We start from the raw sequence: 15,575 nt of genomic DNA on the forward strand, positions 1-15,575 counted from the left end.
AATAATAACTATGAAGATGAAGTATCCTTCCTCCTGTCAGAAACATATATGTTTATTGTAAGTATAAATATATATATTAAAGTCAATATTTTAACTGTAATTTACATAAAATGACACATTGTATGCACAAAATTAAAGGTATTCTGGCATACCCATTATTTACAAAAAGTTATAGAATATTTATGTCTCCCTAGGAAATTCTTTGACTAGTCAATCTAACTATCACCATCTAGGGCAACCACTGACGGGATATCTATCACTAAAGATTAGTTCACAAATGCTACATCCATGGAATCATACAGTACATACTCTTTTATGTGTGGCTTTTTGGCTAAACATCCCTTTGAGATTGGTCCATGGTGTTGTATGTATTGATGGCTTATTCTTTGATGATGAAAAATTTCATTACATGAATAATATAATAATCTGTTTGTGACTCACTTGTCTGTAAACATTTGATTCTTTCAGCTTTCGGGGTGGTGAAACAGTGAACAGTTTTGTACATATAGCTTTTCCCTTTGTATTGATTAAGTGCCAACCAGTGGATTTGCTAGGTCATGTGGCAATTATACACCTAACTTTGCAGAAATTATGAAAATATTCTCCAAAGTTATAAAAGCATTTTACATTTATTCTACAAATATTTAACAATTTTAGTTCCATTATCTTGCCAATATTTAGCGTTTTGATTTTTTTATTTTAGTCCTTCTACTGGATATGAACAAGTTCTGGAATATGCTTTTAATTTGAAGTTGCTTTGTGACTAATGATTCTGAGCATAGATTTTCATGTGCTTACTGAAATCCATTTATCTTCTTATGGAAGTCAGAACTCTAACATGATTTACGTGAGCTTTGTGATGCTTTATTGTCATGATAGTAATTATCTTTAAATGGCAAAGAGATTTTGAAGGTGATATTAGGGTTACTAATTAGTTGACTTTAAAACAGGCAGATTAGGAGTGACTTCGACAAGCTGGTAGAAGGAACTAGCCTTATTTTCCCCAGACTAAAAAAAAATATAGAGAGACAACTATCCACCTATAAACATAGACCTGAGAGATCTCAGAAATCCAAGTAAGAACTTGTAGCATCAACACAGTGGATCACAAAAAGGATAATAACTACAACCTATCCCCCATAAAAAACAACAATTGGGAGGCTGGCATTGTGGTATAGCAGATAAAGCCAGCACCTGTAACACCAGCACCCTATATGGACACCAGTTCAAGGCCTGACTGCTCCACTTCCAATGCAGCTCTCTGCTAATGTGCCTGGGAAAGAAGTATAAGATGACCCAAGTCCTTGGGCCCCTGCCACACATGTGGAAGACACAGAATAAACTGTTGATTCCTGGCTTCACACTGGCCCCGCTCCAGCCCTTGTGACCATTTGGGGAATGAACCAGCAAATGGAAGATCTCTCTTTCCCTGTCATTCTGTAAATCTGCCTTTCAAATAAAAATTAATTTAAAAAAAAAAAACAACTGGACAACCATGCACTAACAAAATAAAGGAGAATAACTACACAGAAGGAGCCCCCAGGAATTTTGGCTTAGCAATGTTTACAGATGGCTGGGAACCAAGAAGGGCAGGAGCTATCCGAATCAGCTACACCGTGGATGACCTCAGTCCACAGCAGCTGGCTCCTTGCAGGATCCCAGCAGGCTTAGCCACTGAGGACCTCAGCACCATCCACAGCAGACAGCCTGCAGTGCTTATTGGCCCTGAGTAGACCAGTCTGCTGCAGAGGGTACTCTCAAGTAGCCCACAGCCATGGCTGCTATAAGACATTGCTCAACACACCCTCAGGGGATGTGGTTTTGTGTTGCTTGAAGACCAGGGCTGCATGTGTCTTATAAATATTGAGAAAATTCTAATATTCACATGGAATTACTAAAGAACCCCATAGCCAAAGCAATCTTTAGAAAGAACAACAAAGCTAGAGGCATCACATTTCATGACTTCCAGGCAAATTGCAAAATTATCGTAAAGAATATAGTTCTGGCATATGGACAGACATGCGTCAATGGAACAGAGTCCAGGAATAAACCAAAATGTTTCCAGTCAAAGGACCTCCAACAAAGGTGTAAGATCACACAACAGGGGAAGTTTATCTAATAAATGGTGTTGGTAACACTAGATGCCCATATTCAAAAAACTAACACTAGGCCCCAATGTCACACATAGACAAAAAGTAAGTTCAAAGTGTATTGAATTCTAAATGCTAGATATGAAACGATAAAAATACTTCAAGAAAACAGAGGAGAGTCTTCTTAACGTTGATTTTGGCAATGGTTTTTTTCTATTATCACCAAAAGCACAGGCAACAAAACCAAAAACAAGTAAGACAACATCAAACTAAAAATCTTCTGCACAAAAAAGTTAAACAGTCAACAAGATCAAGATGTACCTTACAGAATTAGTGAAAATATTTGTGCAGAAAGGGACTTCTTCAGCACTGTTAGTGGAAAAATACTAGAACAGTCATTATGGACCAGTGTGGAGCACCCTTGAAAAATTAAAAATAGAACTATCACATAATCCAGCAATCTCATTTTTGAGTATAAATCCAAAGGAAACAAAAAATCAGTGTCATGGAGAGACAATACCTGCATTCTCATGTTCACTGCAACACTATCTACAATGATCAAGCTATAGAAGCAACTTCAGTGTCCACTGACAGACAAATGGATAATGAGAATGTGGCCTATTTGTAACATTACATATTTAATCACTGAATTATAATATTTATTTTATTAAACTATTAGGTTAGTAAGTATTTATTTAGGCATGATATTATATAATGTTATATGTACACACAATGGAATATTATTCAAAGATAAAAAAGAAATCCTAATTAAAAAAAGCCAAAGACAGATAGATAATGTATGACATCTAAACAGACACTATGTTAAATCCAAGAAGAAAAAAGTGAAATTCAGAGAAACTGAGAGCAGAGTTTGGTGGCTAAGGTGTAGAGGGGTGGGAAGGACAGAGGTTGCTCAAATGTTACACACCTTCAGTTTTAAGGTGAATAAATTTTGAGGACATACCCTACAGCATGATGACCACAGTTGATAATACCATATAGTAAACTTGAAATTTGCTGAATATAGATCTTGAGTGTTCTCACCATAAGGATTAAAATAAAGTAACTATGTGAGGCGATAGAGGCATTAAATAGCTTGAATAGGGTCACCATTCAAATCATTGTGCTGTACATGTAAAATATGTATGCTTTTATATTTATTTAATTTATCTGAAAGGCAGAGAGACAGATGAATTACAATCTCCTATCTACTGGTGCATTCCCAAATGCCTGCAACAGCTGGGCCAGGCCAAACACAAAAGCTAGGAACTTAATCCAGGTCTCCCGTGTAGGTGACATGGACCCAGAGTGTGACTAGCAGGAAGCATCAATCAGGAGCAGAGCTGCAATTCTGATAAGATCTAATAATTAATATAATATATAATATATGAGTAACACAAGCAGCATCTTGACTGCTACGGGCTCAATGCCCACCTACACAATTTTGCCAACTATACCTCAAAGCTGAAAATAAGATAGATTATTCAGATAGGCCTAATGTAAATACATGAACACTATACAAGCAGGGTTTTCTCAGGCTACTGGTAGAAGAGAAAGTGAAATGTGAACATGCATGAATATTTGATCTGAGGTTTAAGAGGACCAAGAGCAAGGAATTCAGAGTGGCCTCAGGAACCCAACCATGGTCCCTGAACAGCCAACTGATAGAAAATTGGGACTTCATTCCTATAACCACAAGAAGCAACCTGAATGAACTTAAAAGTGGATTTTCCAACTCGAAAATGAACCCTACTAGTAAGAACTTACAGTGGTCAACATTTTGATTTTTGCTTCAGAGACCCTAAGCAAAGCACCCAGTCTGGCCCACCTGACTTCCAATCTGAAGAACCAAGACATAATCAGTGGGTATTCTCATACATCCCCTCAGTTTATGGCAATATATTACAAAACATTAGAAAACTAACACACTTCTTTTGTGAAGTGTCTGTTCAGGCTTCTGGTCATTTTGTTTCATAGGTTACCTTTATCTTTGTATTACTGAATTGTAACTTTCTTCCTATATTTTGAATATACCATTTGCCAGCCATATATACTCAAAATATTCCTTGCCTGCTAATGACTTGCATTTTCATTTTACTGTTGGTGTCTTTAAAATGTTTTAATTCTGATCGAGTCCAATTACCAATTTCCATTTCTTTCATAATTAATGCATTAACTTTCCTAAGAAATCTTTGTCTATCTCACCATCACAAATAGTTTCTCCTACATCTATTTCTAGAAATACATGGTCATATAATTTATTCTGAAGTTAGCTTTATCAGTTTCTCTGAGTTCACTTTTTTTGTATGATAAAGACTGGAGTTTTTTTTAAATGGACAAATTTAACTTTTCCCCATTGAATTACCTTACCATCTCTATCAAAAATAACTTGACCAGGCTGGCGCCGTGGCTCAATAGGCTGCAGTCCTCTGCCTGCAGCGCCGGTACACCGGGTTCTAGTCCCGGTCGCTCCTCTTCCTGTCCAGCTCTCTGCTGTGGCCCAAGAAGGCAGTGGAGGATGGCCCAAGTCCTTGGGCTCAGCACCCATATGGGAGACCAGGATAAGCACCTGGCTCCTGGCTTCGGATCAAAGCAGTGCGCCAGCCGCAGAGACCATTGGGGGGGGTGAGGGGGTGGGTAAACCAACGGAAAAGGAAGATTTTTCTCTCTGTCTCTCACTGTCCACTCTGCATGTCAAAAAATAAATAAATAACTTGACCATAGTGTAGATTTACTCTTAAACTTCACATTCTATTCTGCTTATCCCCGCTAGTCTTTTGTCTTTATCACTTTATAGTAAGTCTTGAAATCATAGTCTGATTTTACAGATCTTATCTTCATGTTCAAGATTATTTGAACTGCTCAATGAACCTTTTATTTTCTTATAAATTTTAACATTAGCCTTTAATTTATACAAAATTCTACTGAAAATTTGATTGTGGCTGTATTGAATCTACAAGTCAACTTGTAGAAAACTGGAATCTTAACATTACATCTTCCCAATCCATGCGCACACCATACCTCTCCATTTAATCAAAGTCTTCTTTTATCTGTCAAATAAATTTTGAATTTTTCAATGAATAGATCTTACATACAGGCCACTAAATCAATCCTAACATTTTATGATTTGATGCTACTGTGAATGATTTTTAAAATCATTTTCTAATTGTTCACTAATGTTCTATAGAAATGTCTTTGTATCTGGCAACATTGCTAAGTTTATTTATAAATGCTAGTACTTCTGTAAAGATTTATGTTCATGATCATGTCACTTTTAATTGAAGCCTTACTTCTTTCTTCCATATCTGTATCCTATGACTTTTTTTTTTTTTTTTTACCTTATTGCACCCGTGAGCATGTCCAGTAGGGTGTTAAACAGAAAGAATAAAGGTGATCTTCATTGACTTAGTCTCAGTCTGAGTGTGAAAGGACTTAGTCTTTGTCAAAAAATGTAAGTCATGTGCAGGCTTTGAATAGACCATCTGTATCAGATCATGGGCATTTCCTGCTATTCAGAGTTTGCTGAAAGAAATTATTATTATGAGTGAAGGTTGAATTTTGTCAAGTGTTTTTTCTGCGTCTATTGTTCAGATCACATTTTTCTCCTTTATCCTCTTAATAAACCAAGATAAGTTGTTAAACCATTTAAATTCAGGGATAAATTTCCCAAGGTCATGCAATATTTATCTATCTTCAGATTCAACTTACAAATGTATTATTTAGAATGTTTACATATTTCTTAATGAAGGACATCTGTCTATTTTTTTCTGTTGTTTCGGGGGGGAGTTTATGGACTCTGTTTTTGGTTTAATATCGGAATTTTGCTGACCTCATAAAATGAATTCAGACCAGTTCTCTTGTCTTTTTCTGTCTCTCTCACTGTCCACTCTGCCTGTCAAAAAATATATATATTATTTATTCTTTAAATTTTGGTTAGAATTCAGTGTTGAACTCATGTGGGCCTGGAGTTTTCCATGGAGAACTGCTTTTATTTAACAACATATTTTCTTTATTAGAAAAGTCAATACTCAGATTTTTGGTTTCTCCTTGTGCTAGTTTAAATAGCCTATGGTTTTTGAGAAAATATTTATCTGAAATGTAGAAAGAAAAAGAAACAAAAAAGGACCCTTCCGTCTACTAGTTGACATTCCAAATGACCACAACAGCTGAGGGTGGGCCATGGAATTGAGCTTACCTGTTCAATTCCTCATCAGAGGAAGCTACTGTCAACCCATTGTGTGTGCATCACAAATAATGAACTTGCACAAGTAACAAACAAAGGGATTTAAAATATTTGTAAAATAAAGGAAGCTAGGCTGACCTCAACATTCTTCAAATGTACTAAGGACAGTGATTTTTAGAAAATATGAATATTCCCACTGTTATTTACACTTCTGTCATTTGTATCAGTTATACATTACAACATGTGTCTCAGTCTCAGTCTTTTTCTAAGACACATGTTGTATTATATTTATTCATTTTTCTCAATTATAAAAACATATAAGTAAATACAAATCTCTTGAGCTCTGCAAATATGTCTTCTTCAACCCTGTTGTTTTAATATCTACTGCATTATCTAGAAAATCAATGAATATGAAAGAGTTCAAGTGGAATCTGAGTTTCCCCCCAATTGTCCTTCCTTAGATTTGATTTGCTATGGTTTAAGAAAGGCCAAGGGATTCAGAAAGGAACAGAATGTGGAAGTATATCGCTGTGGGTCAGCAAGGAACCGCGTTCCATGTGTCCAGGTGTCTGTGCTTTGGAGCGTAGGCTCCTGCAACTGGAGGGTGCCCAAGGACCATACTGACCAACGTTCAGGTGCCGCTCCGTGAACAGTAAGGCATCGGAAAGCAACAGCATCCAAGTGCCCACTGATTTTGTACCTAGAGTACGGCCACATGGTCTGTTCGTTGGTTTTCTGTCAATCTTAGTGATTATGGCTTCACGAGCATTGGTTTCTTTGACTTGGGAAAATCCAGATAGGACGTTCACTTCTTGTCACAAGTTCAGTATTGACATGGTGGGACAGCACAAGAGGGGAGTGAGAGAACCTTCCATGTAAATGACGTCAAGTAGTAAAAGTCATGTACACGGCCCCTTGAATGTGCACAGTAAAGGCAACTTCTTCCAGCCAGGCTTAAAAGATGTTTAGAGATAACAGCTGCGGAATCTATTTCAACTGTTAGACTTCACAGGTAGAATGAGCCATGCACTGGCTGCATTCAGTGGCATTGCTTTGAAGATCATTTGCTTCAAGTTAAGGTCTTAAACACCAGCTGTGAAAGAAACATAAATCAATTTTGAACTCTCTGCAGCTTACCTGTTCAATTCCTCATCAGAGGGAGCTACTGTCAACCCATTGTGGGTGCATCACGAATAATGAACTTGCACAAGTAACAAACAAGGGGATTTAAAATATTTGTAAAATAAAGGAAGCTAGGCTGACCTCTGCATTCTTCAAATGTACTAAGGACAGTGATTTTTAGAAAATATGAATATTCCCACTGTTATTTACACTTTTGTCAGTTATATCAAATGTTGGTGGTAAATCAAATACCTCAATAAACTGCACATTTTTATTTATTCAGACTAAAAATAGTGAACCAATTTTCACTTCTAATAAAAATAAATGAATCTAGGTTTTTTAAAGTGTGGGTGTTATTTGCATTACATGATCTACATTTGGAGTCTTTGATAGTATTTCATCAGAAATGTTAAGATAAACATTTCAAGGGTGTTAATTACATGAATAAAAAAACTAAACTACCTTAGGTACTGCAACTGGAACACTGATTCTTGATATGCTATTTACAAATATTTCTCACATAGTCTGTTAAACATACTATTAAACTAATTAGCAACAAAAATTATGTAATTACTTTTTCCTTCATAAAATTTTCAGTTCTTTTCATCAGAACTGGACTTTCCTCTAACACATTCAAATGTTTAAGAATTTATAGGAAGAATTCTAAAAGTAACTTCTCATTGATGCTTGCTAGTATAATTGCCCAAATTTTAGAAAAGATATTTAAAGAATTTTAACACTACTTTTGACACTTTCCTAGATTCATCTAGGTCTATATAAAACTCCAGGTGTGTATTTTGTGCATATGTGCTTTTTTATACCATGCATGTCATACACAGCTTGTAAAATTAAACTGAGTATTTAAGGCAGTTTTCTGTGTAGCCAACCAGGCCTTAGATTCAGGGTATAGGAGAAGCAAATGGATAAAAAGATATTTCCGCAACCCCTTCCAACTTTCTACTTGAACTCCTAACACAAGCTTATGATTATAAATAAATTCAAAGTATGTCACTGCAAAAATTGAAAGAAAAAGAAGGAAGATGAAGACTGGGAAAGAGGAAGGGAGGGCAAGAAGTATCATCATGTTCTTAAACCTGTATATACAAAATATATAAAATCTGTTCTCTTTACATGAATAAATAAATAAAAGGAAAATAAACATACTTTCATCAGGAAAAACAAACAAATGAAAAAAAAGACCATTCTCAGGGTTGGTGCTGTGGCAATAGTAGGTTAAGCTGCCGCCTGCAGCACCAGCATCCCCTATAGGCACCAGTTCACTTCCTGGCTGTTCCACTTCTTATCCAGCTCCCTGTCCGTGTGCCTAGGAGAGCAGCAGAGGATGGCCCAAGTACCTGGGGCCTTGCACCCAAATGGGAGACCAGAATGAGCTCCTGGTTCCTGGCTTTGGTCTGGCCCAACTCCAGCCATTGTGACCATTTGGAAAGTGAACCAGTGGATGGAAGATCTCTGTCTCTCTCTCTTCCTACCTGTAACTCCACCACAAAATAAATAAATAAATATATCCTTTAAAAAAAGTCATTCTTGCGCTGCCAGTGCTCAGAGGCCACAAGCCAAGAGCACTGTCTGAGTCGGGAATCCATCACTGGTTTCAGTGAAGATGGTATTCATTCACTAACAGCAGCCAAGCGCTCAGCCAGGCAGCTCCACGGCAGAGCAGGGACGACAGCACTACTGCATCTGCTCGGTAAATACAACTATGCAGGCTGCACTAACACATCTCCACCTCCCGTATGTCTCCCTCCCCAACATTTGAGGAGGAATGTACGCCTCCATGGACTTAGCACTTTAACCCCAACAAGTACACCTCAGATCTAAATTTCTTGTCATCCTGTTTTTCAGTTTAAAAACACATGTAGAATTCACACTTTGGCCTATAATTCACCATCATCCTCACTGAAGAAACGTGTTTGTTTTCTAATCAGAATTTCCTAGCATCTGACATTCTGCCTAAATGTAATAAATATCCATTGATGACTAAATCTATCAAGGTTGCCTTGAGTGTGGGAAAAAAATGCGTCTTTTTGTCTTGAGCTCAAATCAATGCACCAGGATATATTTCATGCTTACTCTGCTGTGTCAGTTCTCTAATGTTCACACCCCAATTTACAACCATGGTGGCATAATGGCCTCATATCTGCATATTTACCTGGATAACTTCCAGAAATACTTTTAAATGCAGGTGATGGTGCTGAGTCATGGTGCCTAGTGCAGGTCTTGGATCAAGGTAGACGTAACTTAGCTTTGATCTTCGTTTCTATACACAGTTGGCCATCCACTAGGGATATCACCATCTTGACAGTCAAACACCAGCTTTTGACTGAATACGTGGTTAATGCTTCAATTTGTTCTGCAGATCATTTCAGTACTTTCTTCGTCCAGACTCTGTGAAGTTGAAAACTAAAGCCGCCATCATCATGTATCAATAACTTAAGCAAAAATTGAAATTTTGAGGACATGACACCATATGGCATATAATTTGGTTGGAGAAGGAGCTAAGAGAGTAGAAAACCTTCTTATGTGTGGAGCCACAAGGATTCCCTACTGTATTTGCTACATTTAGGATAATAGTTGGGATACAGACTTTCCCAAAGGCCCACGTGTAAAAGGTTTGATCCCTATAGTTTTATGTTCATGTTAGAAAAAGAAATTTCATCCAATCATGGTGTTCAAGGGTGGGACACTTGGGAGGTAACTGGATTGTATTGGGTCACTAGGGCAGAGCCCCATGACTAAATTCTGCTGACTTCATAAAAGACCGCAGACAGGGACACATACGTGCTGCTGCTTACCGCTTGATACTCTGCTATGTAATGACTTGGCCAACAAGAACATCCTCTCCTCTGACTTTCAAGTACTTTATACAATAAATATTTAATTAAAATAAAAAGTTTATAGTATTGGAGTACCCTGCAGGAAACACAAAATTTTTAACTATCCAGAGTATAGCTCTTCTTTCCCTCTGCATCTTTCCCACTCATCGACTAGTTCCACCTCCCAACTTCTCTCTTTATTTGCACTGGTAACTCAAACTTCAGGCCTTGCTGGCTGTTAGTCTTGAATCCACGCTCATTTTTTTCTGACCTTTCCTCTCTCCATTCTCACAGTTATTTTTTAAAATATTTTGTTTATTTGAATGAAGACTACATCAACCAAAGAATTTTCTTTACTGCACAAAATATAATCTATAGTCTTCATTCATACTGCAATTTTAAGATTATTTTATGTGTATGATAAAGTAAATAGATAATTTTGAAAAAAAATATTTTGTTTATTTGAAACAGTTACACCAAGAGGGAGACAGAGAGAGAGAGAGAGAGAGAGAGATCTTCCACCCACTGGTTCACTCCCCGAAAGTCCACAATGTCTGCAGCTGAGCTGATCGAGAGCCAGGAGTTTCCTCCAGGTCTCCCACATTTGTTCAGGGTCCCAAGGCCTTGGTCCATCCTCTGCTGCTTTCCCAGACACACTAGCAGGGAGCTGGATTGGAAGTAGAGGAGCCAGGACTCAAATCAGTGCCCATATGGAATGCCTGCACTGCAATCCAGGGTTTTAACCCACTGCACTACAGTGCCAGTCCCATTCACAATTATTAAATCATTTGTATTGCACTCAGCAAAGCCTTGCCTCCAGCTCTCTCCCTTTCCTTTGTCCCCAACCTCCCTTCCCTACCTTAGATTCTCACTGATTATTGGATCAATCTTATAATTAATCTCCAGCCAAATGAACCATTTTATACATATGTATTAGTTTTTCTAAAATGCATCTACAATTACAGGTCTACCACACACAAAACTCCCATGACCATTAGTGTTGTCACTCTGCCATTTAAATTACTCACCAAAGTTTACCTCATACCAAATTCTACTACATACCTACCTGATGCACCCCTGCTCCAACTACTCAAGTATCCTCACTTTGGCTCATCCATCTGCCTCAATAATCTTTGGTGGTTTTCTACCTCTGAATTCTGTCCTGTGTCACAGTTCTTCTCAGATGCTTCATTTTCTGCATCATTCAAATACAGGGCTAGTAGTGTCAGCCACTCATGGCAGAAATTAAAGTGACACTTCACCCTTTCTTTTTGGAATTGCTGCACCACCATCAGCGTGGATTTGCAGGGGCTGGTGCTGTGGTGCAGGTGGTTAAGCCACAGTCTCCTCTGCCAGCATCCCAAATGAGCATCCATTAGAGTCCAGGCTGCTACATTTCCCATTCAGCTCCCTGCTACTGTGCCTGGGAAATCAGCAGAAGACCCAGTCCTTGGGCCCCTGCCACCCACATGGGAGACCTAGATGGAGTTTCTGGCTCCTGGCTTCACCCTTGCCCAACCCTGGACATTGTGACCGTTTGGGGGGGAGTGGACCAGTGGACAGAGATTCTGCTTTTCCCTCTCTGTAAATTTACCTTTCAAATAAATAAAAAATCTTAAAAAAAAAAATACATGGATTTACAGTACTTCCCCATGCAGTCTCCGATCGGCTTCCAGGCAGCAGACTCCTCACCCATCAAGACAGACTGGAAGGCAGCCATCTTCATGGCTGCAACTCCTTTTCTCCCTTCCAATACAAAGCATAAACCACCCCACAGGATAGCGACAACAACAAGAAAGCCAGTGGACTCCCATCAAGCGGTCTCCTACCATATTGCACACTGTATTGGCTCCCACAGACCCACAGCAACTTCCATGGAGAAGTGGATACTCCCCTTCCCGCAAGTCTCTTTTAAATAACAGTGCAGATCGCAGTCGTGGGAACCATGGATATGAATGGCCCTTAGCAGTGTTTCTGGAGAAATTATCAGGCAGGATACTAGTGGGCTTGAGTCCAATAGCACTCTGATCCCAGTATATTGGTTTTATTATTTTTATTTGCTTGAAAGACAGAAGGGGCTGGCACCATGGCATAGTAGGTTAAGCCTCCACCTGCGTCACCAGCATCCTGTATCAGTGCAGGTTTGAGTCCCAGCTGCTCCACTTCCAATCCAGCTCCCTGCTAGTGTGCCTGGGACAGCAGCAGAGGAGGCCCAAGTTCCTGGAACCCTGCACTCACATGGGAGACCCAGTAGAAGCTCCTGGCTTTGGATCGGCTCAGCTATGGCAGTTGTAGCCATTTGGGAAGTGAACCAGTAGACGGAAGACCTCTCTGTCTCTCCTTCTCTCCCTAACTCTGCCTCTGAAGTGAATAAGCAAATCTTAAAAAAAAAAAAAAGAAAAGAAAAGAAAAGAAAAGAAAAGAAAGAAAGAAAAGAAAAGAAAAGAAAAGAAAAGAAAAGAAAAGAAAAGAAAAGAAAAGAAAAGAAAAGAAAAATAGACAGACTGAGAGTTACCATCTGCTAGTTCACTCTCCACAACATCTAGGGTCAGGCTGGCGTCGAAGCGAGGAAGTAGGAGCTCAATTCAGAACGCCCACAGCGGTGGCAGGGACCCAGTTACTTGAGCGGTTGCCTACTGCCTCCCATGACGTGCATTAGAAGGAAGCTGAAATGAGGAGTGGAGGCAAGACTCGAAATCAGGCATTCGGATACAGGATGCAGGTGTCCCTAGTAGCATCTTAACCACTAGGACAAATGTCCATTCCAGTAAATTGTTCCAAAGCAGTGAACTTTATTCTGAATCATACTATAGTTATGTGAGTCTAGCTGTACGAACTGGAGAAGCTTCCCCAATGATCACAGTTGGTAGAAACGAAAGATATTCATAATATTTATACAGAACAGAAAACTCAAATAAGATTTACATTCCCATTGTCATGTCTCCATTGAATCTGCAAAGACAGATAAATACACATGTATTTAATACTGAATATTCAAAAGTTCCTACTGAGGATGTGAATACAGATGGACTTCCTAAGGAAATGCTATAAAAGGACTTAAGGTTAAAGTCAAAATAAACAACAACAAAAAATGACGTTGTTCCTGGAATAGCAGATCACAGAGGCTAATCTGGGAAATAGGTCCTGAGGGCATTTAATAAGCTTAGATAAGCACTGAAAATTACACTGCTCAGTCACGTAGTAACAATTTTTCGTTCTGTTGCAAATGTGAACCGTTTCAAGAGTGCACTTCCCTTTTCAATGATTCATTTTGGAAAACACACAACCATCTGAAGTCAGAGAAAGTCCAGTCTATCACATCTTGATGAAAATCAACAGGATAATGTTTTCAGTTCTTCCAGCCACAAACAAAGCATTTATTTCTTTAAAGAAAAATATTAAGACTTGGGTGAGTTTATTCTTTCCACAAATGTTTGGAAGGCTACTAACTGCCTCAAGGGTGATAGGAGAAAATAGCATTCAATAACAGAGTTCTTATCTTCCTACAATTTTTAACAGGGAAGAAAACCATTAATAACAACATTTTAAAAATTAAAATTATAGTAAGTACCACGAGGATAAAGTGTGCAATGAGACTGTAATCTTGCAAGATCAGATCCAACTGGCAAAGTTTTCTTATGGAGATGGCATTTCAACTGTAGCTTGGAAAGTAAGAAGGAATAATCTAGGTGAAAGGTAAGAGGACTTGGGGAAGATAGTCACACACTATGCCAAGAGAACTTGTGCAAAGGCCCTGTGATAACAGGGGCTCCATGTCATTAAAGCAGCAATGAAGGGCAGTGGCTGAGGCTTGGTACAAGGGAGAGAGAGGTAAAAAGACACATAAAGATGCCGTGCAACCTTGCATAAAAGCCGCCACCCAGAGTGCCAGCATCCCACATGGGCCCCAGTTTTAGTGCCAAAGCGTCTCTACCTCTGATCCAGCTCTTTACTAATGTGTCTGGGGAAACAACAGAAGATGCCCAAAGTCCTTGGGTCCCTGCACCCACGTGGGAGACCTGGAAGACGCTCCTGGCTCCTGGTTTCAGGTTGGCCCAGCTCCGGCCATTGGGAAAGTGAAACAGCAGATGGAAGAGCTCTCCCCCTCTCTCTCCTTGTAACTCTGCTTTTCAAATACATAAATAATTCTTAAAAAAGAGAGAGAGAGACTGAAGAGTCAGTGCTTTGGTAATAATAAAGATCTTGAATTTTAGTGTAAAGTCAATATATGTCCACCTAACAGGTGAACATTATCATTTCTTTGATAGAAGCTTATACATGCATCTGTTACACATCTACTTTCTAGTATTGAATTTCCTTTTGATACTTTACTAAGAACGCACTACCTTAAATAGCTAAAGCACCTTCCTTCATTCAACTCTACATTAATACAGAGACAGCATTTCAGACACAAAGGCAATGCAAACAGTCGCACGTGAGTTAGCACTTGCACTGTAACCTCCAGTGTGCCTTTTCCCACACACTCTGCTTCAAAAAAATAAATATGTTCATTTATTAAGTAGGGTGATACTCTCTCAAAAAAAAAAAAAAACCAAAGCCTTATGTTTTCATTTCCACTATAACTCAAGGCTTCTGTTGCTGAGGGACAGATGGCTTTCCTCCTTGGGATGACTCAAGGCCTCAGGTTTCCTCCAGTGGTCAGCTCTGCTCTCCCTTGGGACAATGGTTCCCAAGCTTTGTGCACATTACAATCACTTGGGAATTCGCAAAGTTTGACGCAGAGGTTATACCGCCTATGAAGTTTTGGGTTTTTTTGAGATTCTACTTTTTTAATTTTACTTTTCCATTATTGAAAGTATACATATTTCACATTTACAGATTTAGGAACACAGTGGCACTTCCCACCCCCCACCCTCACATTCCCACCCTTCTTCCTCCTCCCTCTCTTATCCCCTTTCTCCTTTTTCACAAAGATCTATTTTCAGTTTTCTTTATACTTATAAAGTTAACCCTACGCTAAGTAAAGAGTTCAACAAATGTTATGAATAAAAAAAAAAATAACCACTATTCTTCACCAGTAGAGATAAGGGCTATAAGCCATCATCGAATCTCAAAATATCAATGAATTACACCAGAACGTTGGGGTTAGGAGTGTGGCATCCATGTAAGCACAGGGAAGAGTATGAAGTAGGCACACACGCTCCCCAGACACCACGTCCCTGACGCGACAGGTATTCCACTGGGGTGAGCTAGACACACAGTTATGCTTCTCTGTGAATGAGGCCAGAAGACATAATTTGGCTGTGTCCAAGACAAAGGAACAACTCAAAGTCAAAAAAAAATATATAAGGAAGAGCTCCTGTGTTGCTGTTGCCTTAGTCCGCC

The 15,575-nt window shown here is 38.9% G+C and overlaps 1 long non-coding RNA gene across 8 annotated transcripts in view; it reads left to right on the forward strand.

The window, feature by feature from the left end:
* Positions 1 to 15,575, forward strand: part of LOC138843880 (uncharacterized) — a 57,302-nt gene that overhangs the window by 3,370 nt on the left and 38,357 nt on the right. For 3 of the 8 annotated variants that reach the window (XR_016213550.1, XR_016213554.1, XR_016213553.1), the window contains exon 3: positions 1 to 57. This is a non-coding gene — a long non-coding RNA (uncharacterized LOC138843880). Of the gene's footprint in view, positions 5,499 to 6,734; positions 7,729 to 8,703; positions 11,858 to 15,575 lie in introns of those variants that run through there. The other 5 variants (XR_016213555.1, XR_011379024.2, XR_016213549.1 and 2 more) reach the window with 4 other exon arrangements.

Source organism: Oryctolagus cuniculus, chromosome 9, assembly GCF_051225735.1.
Source record: "Oryctolagus cuniculus isolate XC-2025 breed Fujian yellow rabbit chromosome 9, ASM5122573v1, whole genome shotgun sequence".
NCBI lineage: Eukaryota > Metazoa > Chordata > Mammalia > Lagomorpha > Leporidae > Oryctolagus > Oryctolagus cuniculus.